This window comes from Dermacentor silvarum, chromosome 7 (genome assembly GCF_013339745.2).
Source record: "Dermacentor silvarum isolate Dsil-2018 chromosome 7, BIME_Dsil_1.4, whole genome shotgun sequence".
NCBI lineage: Eukaryota > Metazoa > Arthropoda > Arachnida > Ixodida > Ixodidae > Dermacentor > Dermacentor silvarum.
Genome location: NC_051160.1, coordinates 14,634,435 through 14,650,756, shown reverse-complemented (window position 1 = coordinate 14,650,756; position 16,322 = coordinate 14,634,435). Strand labels below are relative to the sequence as shown.

Below are 16,322 nucleotides of genomic sequence, written 5' to 3'. Positions count from 1 at the left end.
GATCTGCTCGAGAGTGCGCGCAGGCTCAACAGAAGAAGACTGCGTTCCCTGTTCCCGGGTGTGCTGATAGAGTGCGGTAGGGTGACTTCTCGCAAATAAAGCTGCCGTTCTCGGTGAACCGCGACAATATTATATTTAAGGTACAGTAAACTACACTACAGCAAACAGATGTACTAATGCGTTAATGTATGATTTCCGTTGAATTATGCTCGCCAAAAAAAAAAAAAATGGTAGCCCTTCTCAAGTCGAGGAAATGGTGGTAAGCGAAGCTTGTCGAGTGTTTCCTGGGTGTTCCTCCGAAAACGAATTGCACTGATGAGTACCACGTTGAGCTCGAACCACAACCGGTCAGACGCACTGCAGCTCGCCCCGAAGTTTCAGTTGAGAAACTCCCGCTGAAACCTGGCCGTCGCACCGGAGAAGTTGGCGCTAGCGTTGACGAGGCGTGCACCAGCAGTTGTCGGGTTCCTGGAGGGCTATAGGTGACGCTGACGTTTGTCCTCAACATCGCGCTCCCCCAACTCGGGGTCCGCGGCTCTTCGCTGACGTTTCGCCTGGGCCTCGGAAACCCTTCCGCTAGAATCGGCACGTCGACGACGAGTCCTTTCTCGAGCGCGTTCATTCTGTATGGATTTCCGTAAAATTTTGTCAAAATTAAATCTGTCCGTTACTGGAAGACAATGAATGGCTCATACTCCCTTAAGCAATGGCTCATACTCCCGTAAAGGCTGCCTCCCCATTATGACGACAGAAGAAAAGTGAAATTCTACGCTGGAATGATTAGTGGCAACGCAGCCAGCTGTGGAAGTAGACGACGACGACGACGACGACCACGGGAGCAGTGGCACGAGCGCGTGCCGAGCGTGAGCGCATGACGACCATCTGTGCAGCTCCGAGAGCAGCTGTTTTTTTTTTTTTTTTTTTTTTTTTAGCGTAACATCACAAGCGTAGGCTAACATATACAAGCTTCGCTCAAACACAGCATTTGTTCGCTCCGTCTTCCTTACAGAATACGTTCAATGCATATAGAATAAAGAAGAGGTACCACGTTCGCGTTCAAGAATGAACCTGCGGTAAGGCGAGACTCCTTGATAAAGAAAAGAAAAAAGAATGAGGTCCGTTATGTCCAAGATGTCTTTCCTATCTTGTTCCTGTTTTGTATCTAACGCCGAATGACCTGAACTCTGGGCACCTTGTTAAGATACCATATAAAGACCGGCACTGTCTAGACCTACTTGTTGCGCCATCAGACACTAATTGGAGTGATGTGAAGCTTTCAAAATTTGTCCGAATGCTCGAACTAAACGTATACACGAAAACTCCGCACTCCTTCAAATGACGAGGCGCCCTTTGAGAAGCCTCGCACGCTCTAGAAGCCGAGCACCAAATGTGCTCGTAAATTAATCGTGTAGAAGAGAAGGGAGCGTTGGGGCAGCTGCGGACAATGCGATAATTCCAAGGAAAACACAACGTATGGGGCGTTCATAAAGTTCGTATTATCACTGCCACACATTAATAAAAGACGCACACGACAGACATCAAAATGAGTGTGCGTCTGTCTAGTTTTAGCGCAATATAAAGCCTGTGTTCTATATAGTAGAGCGCAACACAATTAACGCACCAAAACAAAAATTGCAGCGCCCATCGGGAACGTTGAAACACATGCAGTGATCCGCTTTCTGCATTTGAAGGGACAAGATGATAAGAAGATTCACGTGGAGCTGGTGGCAATGTACGGTGACAATGTGACACTGTTGACACTGCTTATAACACTGTTGTCAAATGTCGCAGACGATTTCAGTGCGGTCGAACAAGACGGGGCGACGAACAACGAAGTGGCCGCCCGTCGCTCGATGGTGAACCCCAGACTGCTGCGCAATTGGCCGCTTTAGTACTCGCTTACCGGCGGATAACTGTTGAAGAATTAGTGGAACATGTTAACGCGAGTGCAAGCTCTGTGTACAGCATACTTCACAACAACCTGCACATGACGAAAGTTGCCGCGTGCTGGGTTTCGCATTTGCTGACGCCAATGCAAAAAGACTTGAGGAAGGAAGCAGCCGCAAATATGTTTAGTCTTTGCGAGAGCGACTCTGGCGACTTTTCTGATCGTCTCATAACCATGGATGAGTGTTGGGCGCACAGTTATGACCCAGAAAATAAACTGCAAAGCAAACAATGGAAGCACGGAAACTCACTCGGGCCAAAAAAGGCCAAGACTGTGCCGTCATGAGCCAAGGTCATTCTGAGCATCTTCTGGGACTGCCATGGTGCTTTCCTGATAGAATATGCCAGCAAAGGCCGAACTATTGCAGGGGAGTGCCATTGCAAGCTTCTCACCAAATTGAGAGGTGCTATCAAGGCGAAGCGCAAAGGAAAGCTCACGAAAGGCGCCCGTCTGCTCCATGACAATGCACCGGCTCATTCAGCACAGGTGACAGTGACACTTGTAGCCTCCTTCGGCTACGAAATTTTGCCCCACTCGCCATATTCACCTGACCTCGGGCCAGGTGACTTCTTCGTCTTCCCTCGCATGAAGAGCACACTGCGCGGGAAACATTTTTTGGGACGACTAAGGAAGTGATCGCTCCAAGTCGAGCTCTTCGTGAGCTCTCAAAATGAGTTCTACTGCGATGACTTGCGGCAGCTCATTCATCGTAGGCAAAAGTGCGTGATCTTGGGAGGAGATTATGTAGAGAAAGAATAAACTTCCACCCAAATTTTTTTTATTTGTCTCTGTTCCTTCATACCCATAATACGAACTTTATGAACGTCGCTTGTATGAAAGAGGAGCGAATATCTTGGGTATGCTGCGAGTTCTCCGTCATACTTGATGAGTGGCGCTCGAAACGCTAGAAAGCAGAGAGAGAGAGAGAGAGAGAGAGAGAGAGAGAGACAGCGAGCGAGAGAAATGAAATGGGAAAGGCAGAGAGGTTAACCGGAAGAGAAGCGTCTGAAATTGTGCTGTCAAAAAGGCCAAAAAGCGGAACAGCAGGGGAGGACAGGGAAAGAAACGAATGCGAGGCAGCGAGTGATTGATGGACAAGCAGACGAACGTTGCGCATCGTGGCGCCTCAAGGGTAGCCGTCGGTTGAAATACCTTTGAATTATAGAGCTGTACGAGACCGGAGTCTTGAAAAATGGCGCAGAATTGTAACTTTGTGGGCCTAAAAACTATTGTCCAGAGCTACCTGTTATTGTTAATAGATAGTTCCACAGGTAGTCCAATTTTTCATTGCCATAGCTTGAAGTTATGTATAATTAGGGGCGCGTCATTTTTAGTATGCTTCCAGATTGTTTACTTCATTGTATTTGCAATACGGATGTGTTTTATTCTTCGCTTTATTTCACGATGTCTACGTCCCAAAAGTGAAAGCGCTCTGTTGTGCAGTAGTAACCAAACATAGCCCTGTTCCAAATGGCGTGGACAGTAAACTTGTACTGCACAAACGTGATCTATGATGTGTGGTGAGCAGACGCGCCCAAATTTCCTCCAGATTACTCACATCGTCGCGTTGGCACGTTGCGGACGCGTCGACAGCTGGCGTAGATACGATGATGATTATTATTTATAAGCGTCATCCCAAATTTTGGCATGCCCTTTGAAACGGGGCGGTGACAAATAATCACCCAGCCTGCTTGAGTTACGCACACATGTTATACATGCTTGCGCGGGAGAGGCACACTACGCCCTCTCCCGGTTTTCTCTCTCTCTCGCGACGCGAGTCCCCCCCCCCCCCCCCCTGCCCCTCCCGGCGGCTAGCGGGAAAGGGAAAGGTATCCGACGCGCGAGGAGTACATTCCTCTCGTTAAGGTAAGAAGGTATAAAACAGCGGCTCCGGGGGAGACTCTCTAGCACCCCGACCTTGAACCTGACCAAGACCTAACGGACCTGCCGCAACCCGTGAGTGAACTCGTGGCCTGACTATCAGGCGAAACGAGGCAAGCCTATTTATTTCCTATTACACACGGAACTTTCACTCTGCAAGTGTTAGTTATTGCTTCGCAGCAATAAACGCTGTTAGAGCTGACGCCGCTGGTTGCCTTATTCGTCCGAACCCAATGTAGCTGCGATTTCACGCGCTACGGCTTGGGGAGTACTGCGGAACGACTGTGTGTGGCTACATCTGGAGCTTGCCTTCAGCCCTAGCCTCACACAAAGCATATGCCCAAATTTAGCGCTAACAACGTGGATCGAATTCGGCAACATGGCGAGACTTTTTCTTTGCGTTGGCGCGAGCGCTACCGACGTTCCAGCAAACAATGGCGACCGGCTTGTCTGACTTCCCAGATTTGCTTATGTTGTCGGATATAGCGGCACAAAATCAGAGACCTATTGCTAACGCAACGGAAACTTCCGAACAAGCCGGCAGCTTTGATTTTGAATGTTCCACGCGGAACAGTCAGGATTGTGGAAATGCTACGTTTTCAGGGGTTAGGGCTGAGATGAGATGAGGCCCACCACGTTGGTCGCATCGCCGCTTCGCGACACGAGTAGAGAGGCACACATGTCGCTAAACAGTTCGACGCGGGCTGCAGATGCATCCGATCTTAGGGTGATAGTCTGCCGTCAAGCGAGACAATGTTGCAGAACGCGCTGCAAATCAGGCAGAGCTTAGCCGGCGCCCTGCAGAACACAATGCAGGCCCCCTCGCAGAGCGAGCGACCACGGGTGAAGGATAGACATACTTACTTACAGTGGGTACCACGATCGCACAAGTGCAAACGAGCACCGCGAATGTCTTCTGCATTACCAGCAAGCAAGAGGGCTTTCCGACGCCGAAATCCTCGCGCGCTTTGTCCCTGCTTCACTGACAAAGCAGGCGGCTCAATGGTTCCGATCTGCCGGGCATTGAGCCCGCACGGTAGAAGAGTTCTGGCCAACTACGAGTGTCACTGGAGGATAGAGTTGGAGCTGCGTAGCCAGCATCCGGACGAGTCTCTGCTGGAGTATGTTCGAGCGATGGACGAACTTTATCGTCTCGCAAACCCTCTCGCCACCGACGTAGAAAAAGTTGGGTGCGTCACACGGCAAGTACACCCGACTTTCGCGGCCTACTTTAGGATGTAAGTTCAGAGACCTAGACAAGCTCGCCGCCAAGCCGAAGCCCATCCAGGGGGACATCCTCGCGGCCCGAACATACCGTCCGCCTCTACATGCGGCGCTGTCACTCGAACCTCGCTGCGCGTGGAACGGTGGCGTGATCGCTTCACATTCGTCTATTCGTCTAGAGTCGACGCATCAGCACCTTTCGCTGACTAGGAGGTCCAACGTGGTTGTGAATTATCAGGCCGAGCCTTGGACCAGTACGCCTACGCGCTGAGAACAGCACAGACTAACGTTGCACGCAGCGTGCCGCGGCAGGAGCGTGAGGCCGATGCGAGACCGCATGAGCGGCACACGCCGACCACAGAGCGTGGAAGCTACGGCCCGCCGGATCGGAGCGACTGGCGCCCAATCCACCGAGGCTTCGGTGGCCGTTGCTACCAGTGCGGTGGACTGGGGCACATCGCCCGTGACTGCGACCTCACGCCGGGCCCAGGGTCGAGCACGTGGCTCGGGAAACGGGCGAGGCCACCGGTGATCCACCTTGTGTCCCGGGCGGCAATCTCGAACACAACCGGGATATCGGGTTACTTGCGCCTTTGGCTTGTTGGTGAAGAGATGTTGCGGACTCGCAGGCGCCGTTCATTGTATTGCATTCATTTGAGAGCCAAAGTTGCATGCTATACAAATTGAGGCACTGCTATATACCTAGTCATGAAGACTGCATTGAAAACGCATTTTGGTCATTTTATCAGAGTTCACATCAAATTATTTCGGTGGTATCACGTATAAATATCTTACATTCAGACTATGGTACCTTAGCGCAGAGTAATGGACGGAAACAACAACAAAGACAATAAATAAAAACACCAAACAGAGAAGGACGGGTGCTACTATTCACAGGCAAGCCATCGATATAAGTACCATTTGGTGCGCATGCACATCGACTCATAATCGCATCACAGGGAGACAAAACCGCTTCATGCTAAAGTTACGTAAAATAGTACTAAGAAAAGTACGGGCTTATGGAAGCGTCGCTGATACAGCTAGAGTCATTTGTTTTGATAAAGAATGCCTCCAAGACCAACCTTGGGCGGGTGATACCGGCACAGCATTTGCGTACTGTCTAAAATATTTGTCTCCGGAAGTCACGTGCGTGACGAAATGTGTGTACTTTATCTTCTTTCGTCTTTACATTTGACGGTCGTAACGCATCGTTCCGTCTGGCCGATGTAATCTTTCCAGCATAACACGGGGATGAAGTAAACTGGAGAACTTGAGATACACTCGTGCCTTGTTTGGCATCCTTGGTTGACTTGAGTGGAAATTTTAGAACAGAAATCTTGGACATATGCACAGCATAGCCTCTGTCCTCTCCATCAAGCGCTCTGGTTCAGCCCTATCCTATCTAGCTCCAGATTTCACTATTTGCGCTAAGTTACCATAATCACAATGCAAGACCAACTAGTGCGACAGTATGCCCTCCTGATGCACTATACAGGGTGTCCCAGCTATCACGCAGCACGATTTAAAAAAAAAAAGAGGAACGGCGTTACGCGAAGCCAACCTAGTGCGTATTGTTTCCAGTACAGTTGAGTAGCCGCCAGTAATTTTTTCGTTACTGATAATTAATTAATTAATTGTAATAGTTATCTAACTCGAGAAGTACTGTCCTAATTATCAAAGTGTCAATGAGAAAGTTGTAGAGCAACATGAAAAACTCCCGATACAGCTTTCTGTTGCTCAATATGCGCTACATAAATGTGTTTTTCCGAGTGTGAAAGAAGCCCGCGAATACACGCAAAATGCTTCAAGCGGCCAGTCGCGCGGCAATTCTGCGTGTATTCGCGGGCTCCTTTCGCACTCAGAAAAACACATTTATGTAGCACGTATTGAGCAACAGAAAGCTGTATCGGGAGTTTTTCATGTTGCTCTACAACTTTCTCATTGACACTTTGATAATTAGGATAGTAATTCTCGAGTTAGATAACTAATTACAATTAATTAATTGGATATCAGTAACGAAAAAAATACTGGCGGCTACTTCACTGTACTAGAAACAATACGCGCTAGGTTTTCTTCCGCGTAACTTCGTTCCTATTTTTTTAAATTGTGCTGCGTGATAGCCGGGACACTCTGTATAGTCTGAAAAAAAAAAAAAAAAGAAAGACGTCGGCTGCATCACTGCTACACCATATGCTTCCCAGCCCAGTGCTACAGTTTATATAGGCTGTATATGCACTGGTTAAGAAAGCTGTCTATAATGAAAATACTGTTTATTTTTTATCCTTTAGAAACCATGATGCTCTTTCTAATCGCCCTCGCTGCATCACCTGCTCTAGTAGCTTCACAGCACAACGGTAAGCTTTTTTTTTTTTTAAAATCCATGACACCTTTTTCAATATTGCTGCATATGAACTAGTGAACCAGAAGAAAATCTTGATCTAATTTCTCAGTATACAATAAAGTGATTAGCGAGAGTGGGTTAGTGGGGATTCATCAGATATCCATCAGAGTTTACCGGATGGCATTCGCCACTATCCATTCTCGGTACGAATGAAGCCACCACAAGTTAAGCTTATTGTCCCGAAAGCGACTTGTGGTCCTATTTCGAGGGGATTTGAAACGACAGGAGTCGAAACGACCGTAGTCGTAATAAGACTCTCGTAGAATTTCATGCTCATGTAGGGCACCACTGGCCAGCTACATGAACAAAAGTTTCAAGTCAGATTACGCTCGTGCATGACTCGGGTTTCTCCACACAAAACACCCGGCAGAGAGCACCTAAGTCATTTGATGGTTGAAGCTTCTTCATCAGTTTCAGTTTATTCAGGTTAGTTAGTGGTTTACATTCATAATGAAATATGCACGAGAAGGTCACAGACCGTAAAACTGTACGAAGACCTCCTGTCCGTAAGAGAAAGGTGTAGTACGTATAAAAAGCAGCAAAGAAAGAAATACAAACTTATTGTAGACACTAGCATTGGAATTGTGTATAGTTATAATAAATAAAGTTACAAGGAACCGCCATCTAAATATGAAATATGTCAGTGATTAAGCAACTCATAAAAATACCTAAAGTAATGGCTGCACTCATAAGCATGAATATAGTAAAAACAAATAGAACATAATGCACCATATATCACAAGGTAGCTACCAAACATAAAAAAGATACTTGTTTAAAACGCGTAACGATGGAGACAACTTAAAATCTATCAGGTTATTACAAAATTATAATGCTGAAAAGTATGCAGTGTGTTTTCCGTAATTTTTTTCGTATCATTGGTAAAAGGAAATTGTCGTGAGCAGCGAATCTAGTATGATTTGTGTTAGCGAGAGATCACTTCTAGAAAAACTTTACAGGAAGATGGTTGTTAAGTTCCTTGAGCCAGGTGATCAAAAGGTTACATTTTACGAGGTTAATAATTGGCTGTATCTGTGTTCACGAAGCAGCAGAGAAGCATTACAACATAATGGGCTAAAGGATAAGATTATCTTTTCTTGGTTTTTTAAATGTAGCGGAGTTAAATGCGTCAAATAAGTATTCCCCCTTTTGTTACACAGTAATTAATGTTGGTTTGAATAGTAGAGTATAAATACTGGTAGAGTAGTAGAATAGATATTAGAATAGTAGAGTAGTAGAGTATAAACAAATTTGATGTAGTCAAATATGATCAGGCCTTCAGTAATATACCGATGGCAGGGGCTAACGTACGTTTTAATTTAGTACTATGATGTGCGTATTTTAAGTTCAAGCCCTATGCTACTTCAAGAAATGAGCACTAAGAAACAGCATGAACGATATGGTGGTTGCAATTAATTGATGGATTGAACAATGGAGACTTTTGTCCGGAATAAAACAAAATGAATGATGTTTTAGAAGGCTTAATTTCGACAGAGTTACCACCGCAATGATTTAAAATATTTTCTAAATTTCTGTTTTATTTAGTAGTCGAAGAATCGATAGACCAGTCGGTAGCAAAGAATATGGTGTCGTCTTAGTGCAAGAAAGTTTCAGTGTCAGAAAGGAAGTTAAAGGGGTCATTCATATAAAGTAAGAATAATAGGGGGCCATGTTTTGAACCTTGAGGCGCTCTTTCGTTAGTTGCATATTCAGAAAGCGTTAGATTAATGTAGACAGCTTGTTGACTTTTCGATAAATAGCTTTTAATGAGTGATAATAGGCGAGGTCGACAATACCAGCTGCAGACAATTTGGATAATAAGATAATGTGGCTGATCGAGTCGAATGCTTTAGAAAGGTCGATGTAAACGTAACTATAGAGTATTTGGCTTCGTCAATTGCGCTTTTAATTTTGTTGGTAAATAAAGCAACGCAATGTCCGTAGAGTATTTCATCGGGAAACCAAATTGATTAGGTGATAAAACGTTAAAATTTGAGAAATATCTGATTAGGAATTTCCCAATGCATTTCTCAGTTATTTTACTAAAATGGTAGTATTGCTATTGGAGGGTAATTCGCAATACTACTATGGTCCCTCTTTTTAGATACGTCAATAATTCACTTGAAACAAACATTCTCTCTAACAAGAACAGAGACGTTTCGTAAAGTGTTGCAACTAAATTTAAATGCTTGCAAGAAAACTGTGCCCTTTCAAACCTTTTTGCCCTATCAGCAGCCCCACACCTTACTTAATAATATTTATGCAGACTGTCAAACACTGCATAGTACTGAAGTGACTGACGCAAGGAGTAGATAGAGCTTTCATAAGGCTGTTTTTTGCAAGCCACGCCATTTCTCACGCCGAGCCGTGCAGCATTGCCGATTTGATTTATATGTGGAAGCCACGATTGTGCAAAATTGAAGTCATGGAGACAAAAAAGGAGGGTAATTCACTGTGATGCACTATCCGATTGTATTTATGCCGGAGGGGAAAGACTGAATTAACCGGATGCATGAAACAAGGAGGCTCTTGAGATTTAGTAGGTAAGAAATGTCATAACAGCTGTCCTACCTTGCTGCAATGCCAATTTTAATTTTGGTGGAAAGTCAAACAATGCGACATGCTCAAGGGAGGGCGAAAAGTAGTCGGTTCACTGCAGCAATATCACTGCAGCGGCGTAGATGTGTTTATGATAACATGCCTAGTGTCTCAACACATTATTGCACATCCCTACTAACCTTAATGGCGTTGGAGCCATTTTGTATGAAATTTGCGGTGTTTTATACCCCTTTAGGTGAATTGTAATTCACTTGGTAACAGTGTAGCTTTCTTTGTCGCAGTGCTGTAGTGCATTCATTATAAAACGCACCTAGTACAAATTTATTTCACTTGATGCTGCCGTAGAATGTGAGCAGTGGGTGAATGTGCGATTGCCTTTAGTAGATTCTTGTCACAAACATCTGCATCCAGTTCTTAGTTCTTGCGATGCATTTTGCTGTGGCCTACACAGCGTTAATTCCTTCTATTTCTCGTGCAGACTACATTACTGTCATGCATTATTGAGATATGGTACTTCTGAGTGTAAAAAATTCTTGAATAGATTTGTCGCATTTTCGGCGCCTCTAATTTCTGCATGCAAACGAGCAATTCCACTTTTTCAACTTATAGCGTTTAGCAAGAAATCCAGGTGCAAGAATGGGGTTCACTTATGAGTAAAATCCGTTTGCTGTTCTAGAAGTATTGCATGCTATAGGCACCGGGCGCGGGATGAATTTGGACTGGTGGCGCCTTCATGCGGCGGCGCCGCGACTGTAATGGCATGTGGCGGCCGGCCCGCGCGCAGCAGGCGCTGCCGTGAAACCAAGTCTGATCAAACATGTTGCGTTTTGGGTGCACCAACAGTTACTGAAACATGACTGAAGCTGGTTAGGACATTCAATTCAATCGTTGTTCATCGCGGCATGGCGTTTTTCAGGCGGAAAGTCTGTATACGTGCGGTCTGTAGACAACAGCGCGTACAGTGCTCAGCAATTGAAACACGATACTCGAATCGCATGGTCGCCAGCGCTTCTTGCACTGACTGTAAGCGCTGGGGACACCAAACTGATGCATTGTGGTGTAGAGTGAAAGCGAGAACCTTCGTAAGGCATTATGACTGCATTTCGTCCCACAGCGCTCACCTGTGGTGCGAAAAAAAAAAAAAAACGGTGGCAGCCGCGCGCTGCCAGCGCTTCAATCGCTGGGCACTGTACATTTCCGACGCTGATTTGCTATGGTCTAGTTTTCTAACGTTAATAAAAAAAAGCCGTTCATACTCAAGAGCTTCGTGTTCCACTTGCCTGTCTTCGCTTCCGCAGTGTAACGGCTCCGGAGCTTGGGTACCGAAGGCGAACACTCAGTTGTAGTCATTTTGCAGTCTTATCAGTGTATCAGTCTTCCTTTTAATGTACATTCGTCGTCGCAACTTTTCAACTCCTGAATACACCATTAACAACTGTCCTATAAGTCTCAGCGACTCGTTGAAATACCTCGGGGTTAATATCTCCCACGACTTAACATGGGCCAACCATGTTAATCAAATTAATAATTCTGCAAACCGTGTCTTGGGCTACATCCATCGCAATCTCCCCCTTGCACCTTCCTCTGTTAAACTATTAGCATACAACACACTCGTCCGTCCAAAACTTGAGTATGCAAGTGCAATATATGACCCTTTCCAATTAAACCTAATTAAGACACTCGAAGCAGTCCAGAACCAAGCTACTAGATTCATCTTGAGTGATTATTGCTACAACTCTAGTATCACAGCGCTGAAATCGCAACTTGATCTACCCGCCCTGGCTCATCGCCGCAGAAATTCTCGACTAAATCTGTATCACAAGTTCTTTCACTGTTTGCCACCTAAAAACGAGCTCATCGTTCCCGTCCATCGCATGTCACGCAACACCCATCCAAACGCCGTCATCCCTCCACGTGCCCACACCACAACATTTCATCAATCATTCTTTATTCGTACTGCGCGTGACTGGAATCGCCTTCCCGGCCATATCGCTACGATCACCGACCATGCAGCATTCAAATCCGCCGTCGAAGAAATCGCACACATCGACGCTAACCCATAGGATTATCGTGTACACTGCTGCGCATCATTAATATTTTATTTATTCCTGCCTTGTATTCGCTAACTGATTTGTATTTATTTGACCTGTATTCACCAATTTTTACTGTAATTATGTTCTATCCCTTGTACCCACCCCTCATGTAATGTCCCTAACGGGACCCTTGAGGTATAATAAAATAAAATAAATAATACATTTTCCTTCCTAGCAATTCTCAACTCTGGTTGCGTCCGGCACATGACTGTGCTGTGCATCGACGGCGAACGCCAATGCAGCTGTGTTCACACTCGCCGCCACCGACGGCTCCCGTCGCGCTAAGCTATATAAAATGGGCCGTGCCTGAAGATTCGGCTAGTTTATAAGCAATTAAGAATTGGGAAGCATTGCAAAGATAAAAGAACTGCAACGGACAGAGAACCGGAACTTACTGGCAAATGTGCGATCGGCGAAGCTGCTCAAGAAGCAGAATAAGAAAGATGTATGTCTCCTTTTTTTTTCTCTCCATAATTTTGTGTTCTTCGCCTATTTACATGATTAAATACGCGAGAATGTTAACGCGCACAACAAAATAACATCTGGAATATAACTGCTGGAGTACCACGTCGTAGCTTGCCGCGGTGAGCTCCGTTCGCGTGGTGCATTTGCATCGCAATTTGCGCTCGTTTTCTGCTTTATATACTACCTGATGCCACGAATGTGATCTGCCTTGTACAAGTGACGACCTTTCTGAAAAGCATACACACGAAAATGGGTTATCTGGGGTGTCAGCCCTTAAAACCCGCAGCGCCAAATCACAGGAAGCACCGAGCGCCTTCGTCCCGTCGTCTGCTTCACATGCCAGTGCTCTGACAGCTGCCGTTCGCGGCGCTGTTCGCCAGCATATCGCCGGCGCGCCGGTGGCGCCTTACGACGGCCGCCCGGTGCCTATTATGATGGCCGTGTGCACACAATTTGTGTGCAGTACTTGCCGTGAAGTGTTCGAACATAGCTATGTTCAATGCCACATTTCCACCCACAAAGTGGTAGCTATTCATACCGGTGAAGATTCAAAAGTGAAGCGTGCGAAAAGACTTACTGCATCTTTTCATCAACAAAGACTTTTCATCAGCAAATGTAAGCGGCAAACTTTTAAGTAAACTATTTCAGATTACAATACACAAATATATATATATATATATATATATATATAGATATATATATATATATTACAGTGACATTACTACGTGGCTTATTGACAATATTTGTGGCACTAAAGATAAAGATTTTGAAATGAACTGAGCCCCATACATTTATTTAGAAATGGACACGGTTTTCAAAGGCGCAATGACACGTTTCGCTGCAGGTTGGGGCGGGCCACCCCCCGTCATTTTCGTGTGAGTTTCAGTGCCGATTTAAAGATATATTGCCTTATTTAAGGCATAAGATTTTGTCTGTTCTTATCGTTGTTAGTAAATATCTTTTCATCGGTACGATATTCTCAAAACGCATACCAGACGGGGGTTGGTTACTTTACAGGACTGTGTGCCAGTGCTCGTTATTTCTCTCATAAGGGGACCGGATACACATCTACACCTATGGGCCGTCTCGTCCACCAGGTCGACTGGTGCCGTTGTAATTTCGCCTCCGTTGATCACTGCGACATATAGCACAGCGCTTGATGCCCTTGTATGCCGCTATGAAATACGTCTTACTAGAGCGATCTCGCAAAGCAATGACATATTGCACATATTGCGACTTGAACGCAGAAGTTCATAGCTAGCCATTTGTCCTACACCACAAGACTCCCAAGCAATTTTTGACTAGAGATAACAAAGCAACCATATCAGGCCATCGATTAAAGGGGCCATTACACTAAATTTACGGCAATAAAGCACATTTTGTGCACGTCCCTCCATGAAACAGTACGCGTTCCATAGCAAGCTCGCAAAATTTGAGTGCGTTCAGTGTGTTACAAAATTTGTATTTGACTTTTTTTTATATCTTAGTTCAACCGTACAGTATTTTGCAACACTGAGTGGACGGAATGAATTGCACCCATGATAACGGTTCCCTCGACGTAACGGAAGCTGATATCAGAGGATTTGCTTTTGTTTACCGCTAGAACCGGAAGCGATTGCAGGAGCACGTCATGACCGCCATTACGTTTTTTTTTCTTTTTTCATGCGCGTCTCGGCGGTCCGCTGCTGCTTTTTAACGCGATAGCGTTAAGGGCCCCGTGTCGCAGAAAATCCGGCGTCGGCGTGGATGTCGGCGTCAATGGCGGAGAAAATCATCCCCAACCACCCCGACCGCGCAGGCTATACACGTGGTGCAAGATTTTGGTGAACAAAAATTAAATTTCTCACAGTGAAATCCGTCAGAAAACTTTATCATTCGGCTCCAGTTGTAATTTGAATGTACGAGAAAACATAATTCTGTTACGAGGAAACTCAAACACAAACCCCTTTTCCAGCATTTCTACCAGAACTACGGCGGCGCGCTCGGGTAGTTTACTTGCGAAAATGCTATCCCGATGGCGCTCGCATCCTCGGCAGGTCAAATTGGGACTTCGCCTGCCTAATGCGTTTTGGACACGCGCGCTCGTTGGGGCAATAGCAAACAATTAATAAAATAAAAAAAAAGGTGCTAGGGCCTTCACATATAATATAAGACCACTTATATTGTCCCTGGAAAAACGTCTTCCCAGCAATGCATTTCTCTTTAATAGTGAAGCCGACTTTAAGGGGATCGGTGTAAGCTTGGTCTTTGTAAGCTGGCTTTCCCACGTTCGGTGTTGCAGTGAAGTGCTTCCACTGAAAGAAAAATGGGATGCGAACGGGACCCGATAGCGCTATCGCTTTCCACTCCTTAAGCGTCCTCCAATGTTATCGTGCGAGTAAAGGACATGTTGGCACAATTCAATGGCGACGCCCTTGCTTCGCCTTTGTGTGCCAGAGCATGGGTAGAAAAACTTCCGATGTCGTCTCGAACTGCTTCAGAGCAGAGGTTCTCTAGTCCCTCTAGTCCGGTTCAGTGTGTTCATGGCCATGTCTTAATTCTGGGTGAAGTATCTCACCGGGCACAGCTTTCGACCTATTCCACGTATCTTGCGCGAAGATTTACTGCCATTTTCCTTTTTCTGCTAGATGAATTTTTCTTCGTGCTTAGATTCCAGATTCATTTCGATAGGTTGGACGTAAGATCGGATCCTCCTCAGAGAGGAGAATCCAAACATGGGGAAGTGGGCCAAGTATGCGAGAACGTATAAAAAAGAATGAGAGCAAAGCCCTGAGCCAAAGGTGGGTTCTGGTGCTTTTACTTCTAGATGGTTTGCCCGTAACGTCATGGATGTAGATACTCATTCTATTAATATCGAAACATGTTTGCCACGATGACATCAGTGCACCACGTCACATGAACTTCACCCACCGTGTTAGCTTAACTTGTTAGGTGTCGCGCTGCTGGCTCGAGGACGCGGGTTTGATTCCCGGCCACGGCGGCCGCATTTCGATCAAGGCGAAATGCAGGAACACCTGTGTACTTAGGTGCACGTTAAAGAACCTGAGGTGGCCAAAATTATTCCGGAGTCCCCCGCTGCGTCATGCCTCCCAATCATATTGTGCCTTTGGCACGTAAAACCCCAGCAATTATTAGAGTTTTAGAATATTGGCCTCAAACGTATTGGGGCCCCAAAGAAATAGCGGTGAAGCCACTGCGCATGCGCAAGACGGAAACGGTGTTTGGGTTTTGCGTCGGGCACGCTATTTCATCGATTTAGCGGGAGCCCCAAAAAGCTGCCCCAAAAGCTTTCGTCAACAAACATGGCGGCGCCCACCGAAGCGACGGCTCTAATTTAGCATAAAACTGGGCTTGATTCGTGGTAATGCGTGAAGTTCGTAAGCTAGAAGAAGCGATTGCGGTTATCGCTTTCTCTCAACTAACATGTGTAATGAAGATTGATTCATTATCCGACGCTGATTCCGAATTCAATTGTCGATTTCATGGCTTGTAGGCATATCACGGATTAACTTGGCTGGGTGAAGGTGCGTAAAGTTGGTTACTCAAAACTAAAAAAAGCGCAACAAGTTGCATGCTGCTAATAGAATAACTTCCAAATTGTAATTAAAGGCGAAAACACGAAAGTCTAAATTACTTTTCCTATCATAAAATGGTATATTTAATTTTAATATTTATAACAGCTTTTCTTTAACGCCATAGTGACGCTGCAAACGCCACACGCTATCCACAAACGCAAAACGCCTATTCCAAAGCT

General features: G+C 45.6%; 1 protein-coding gene across 1 annotated transcript in view; it reads right to left on the bottom strand.

Annotated features, from left to right (window-relative positions):
• Positions 1 to 16,322, bottom strand: part of LOC119457569 (protein-cysteine N-palmitoyltransferase HHAT) — a 108,314-nt gene that overhangs the window by 11,636 nt on the left and 80,356 nt on the right. The window lies entirely within an intron of this gene.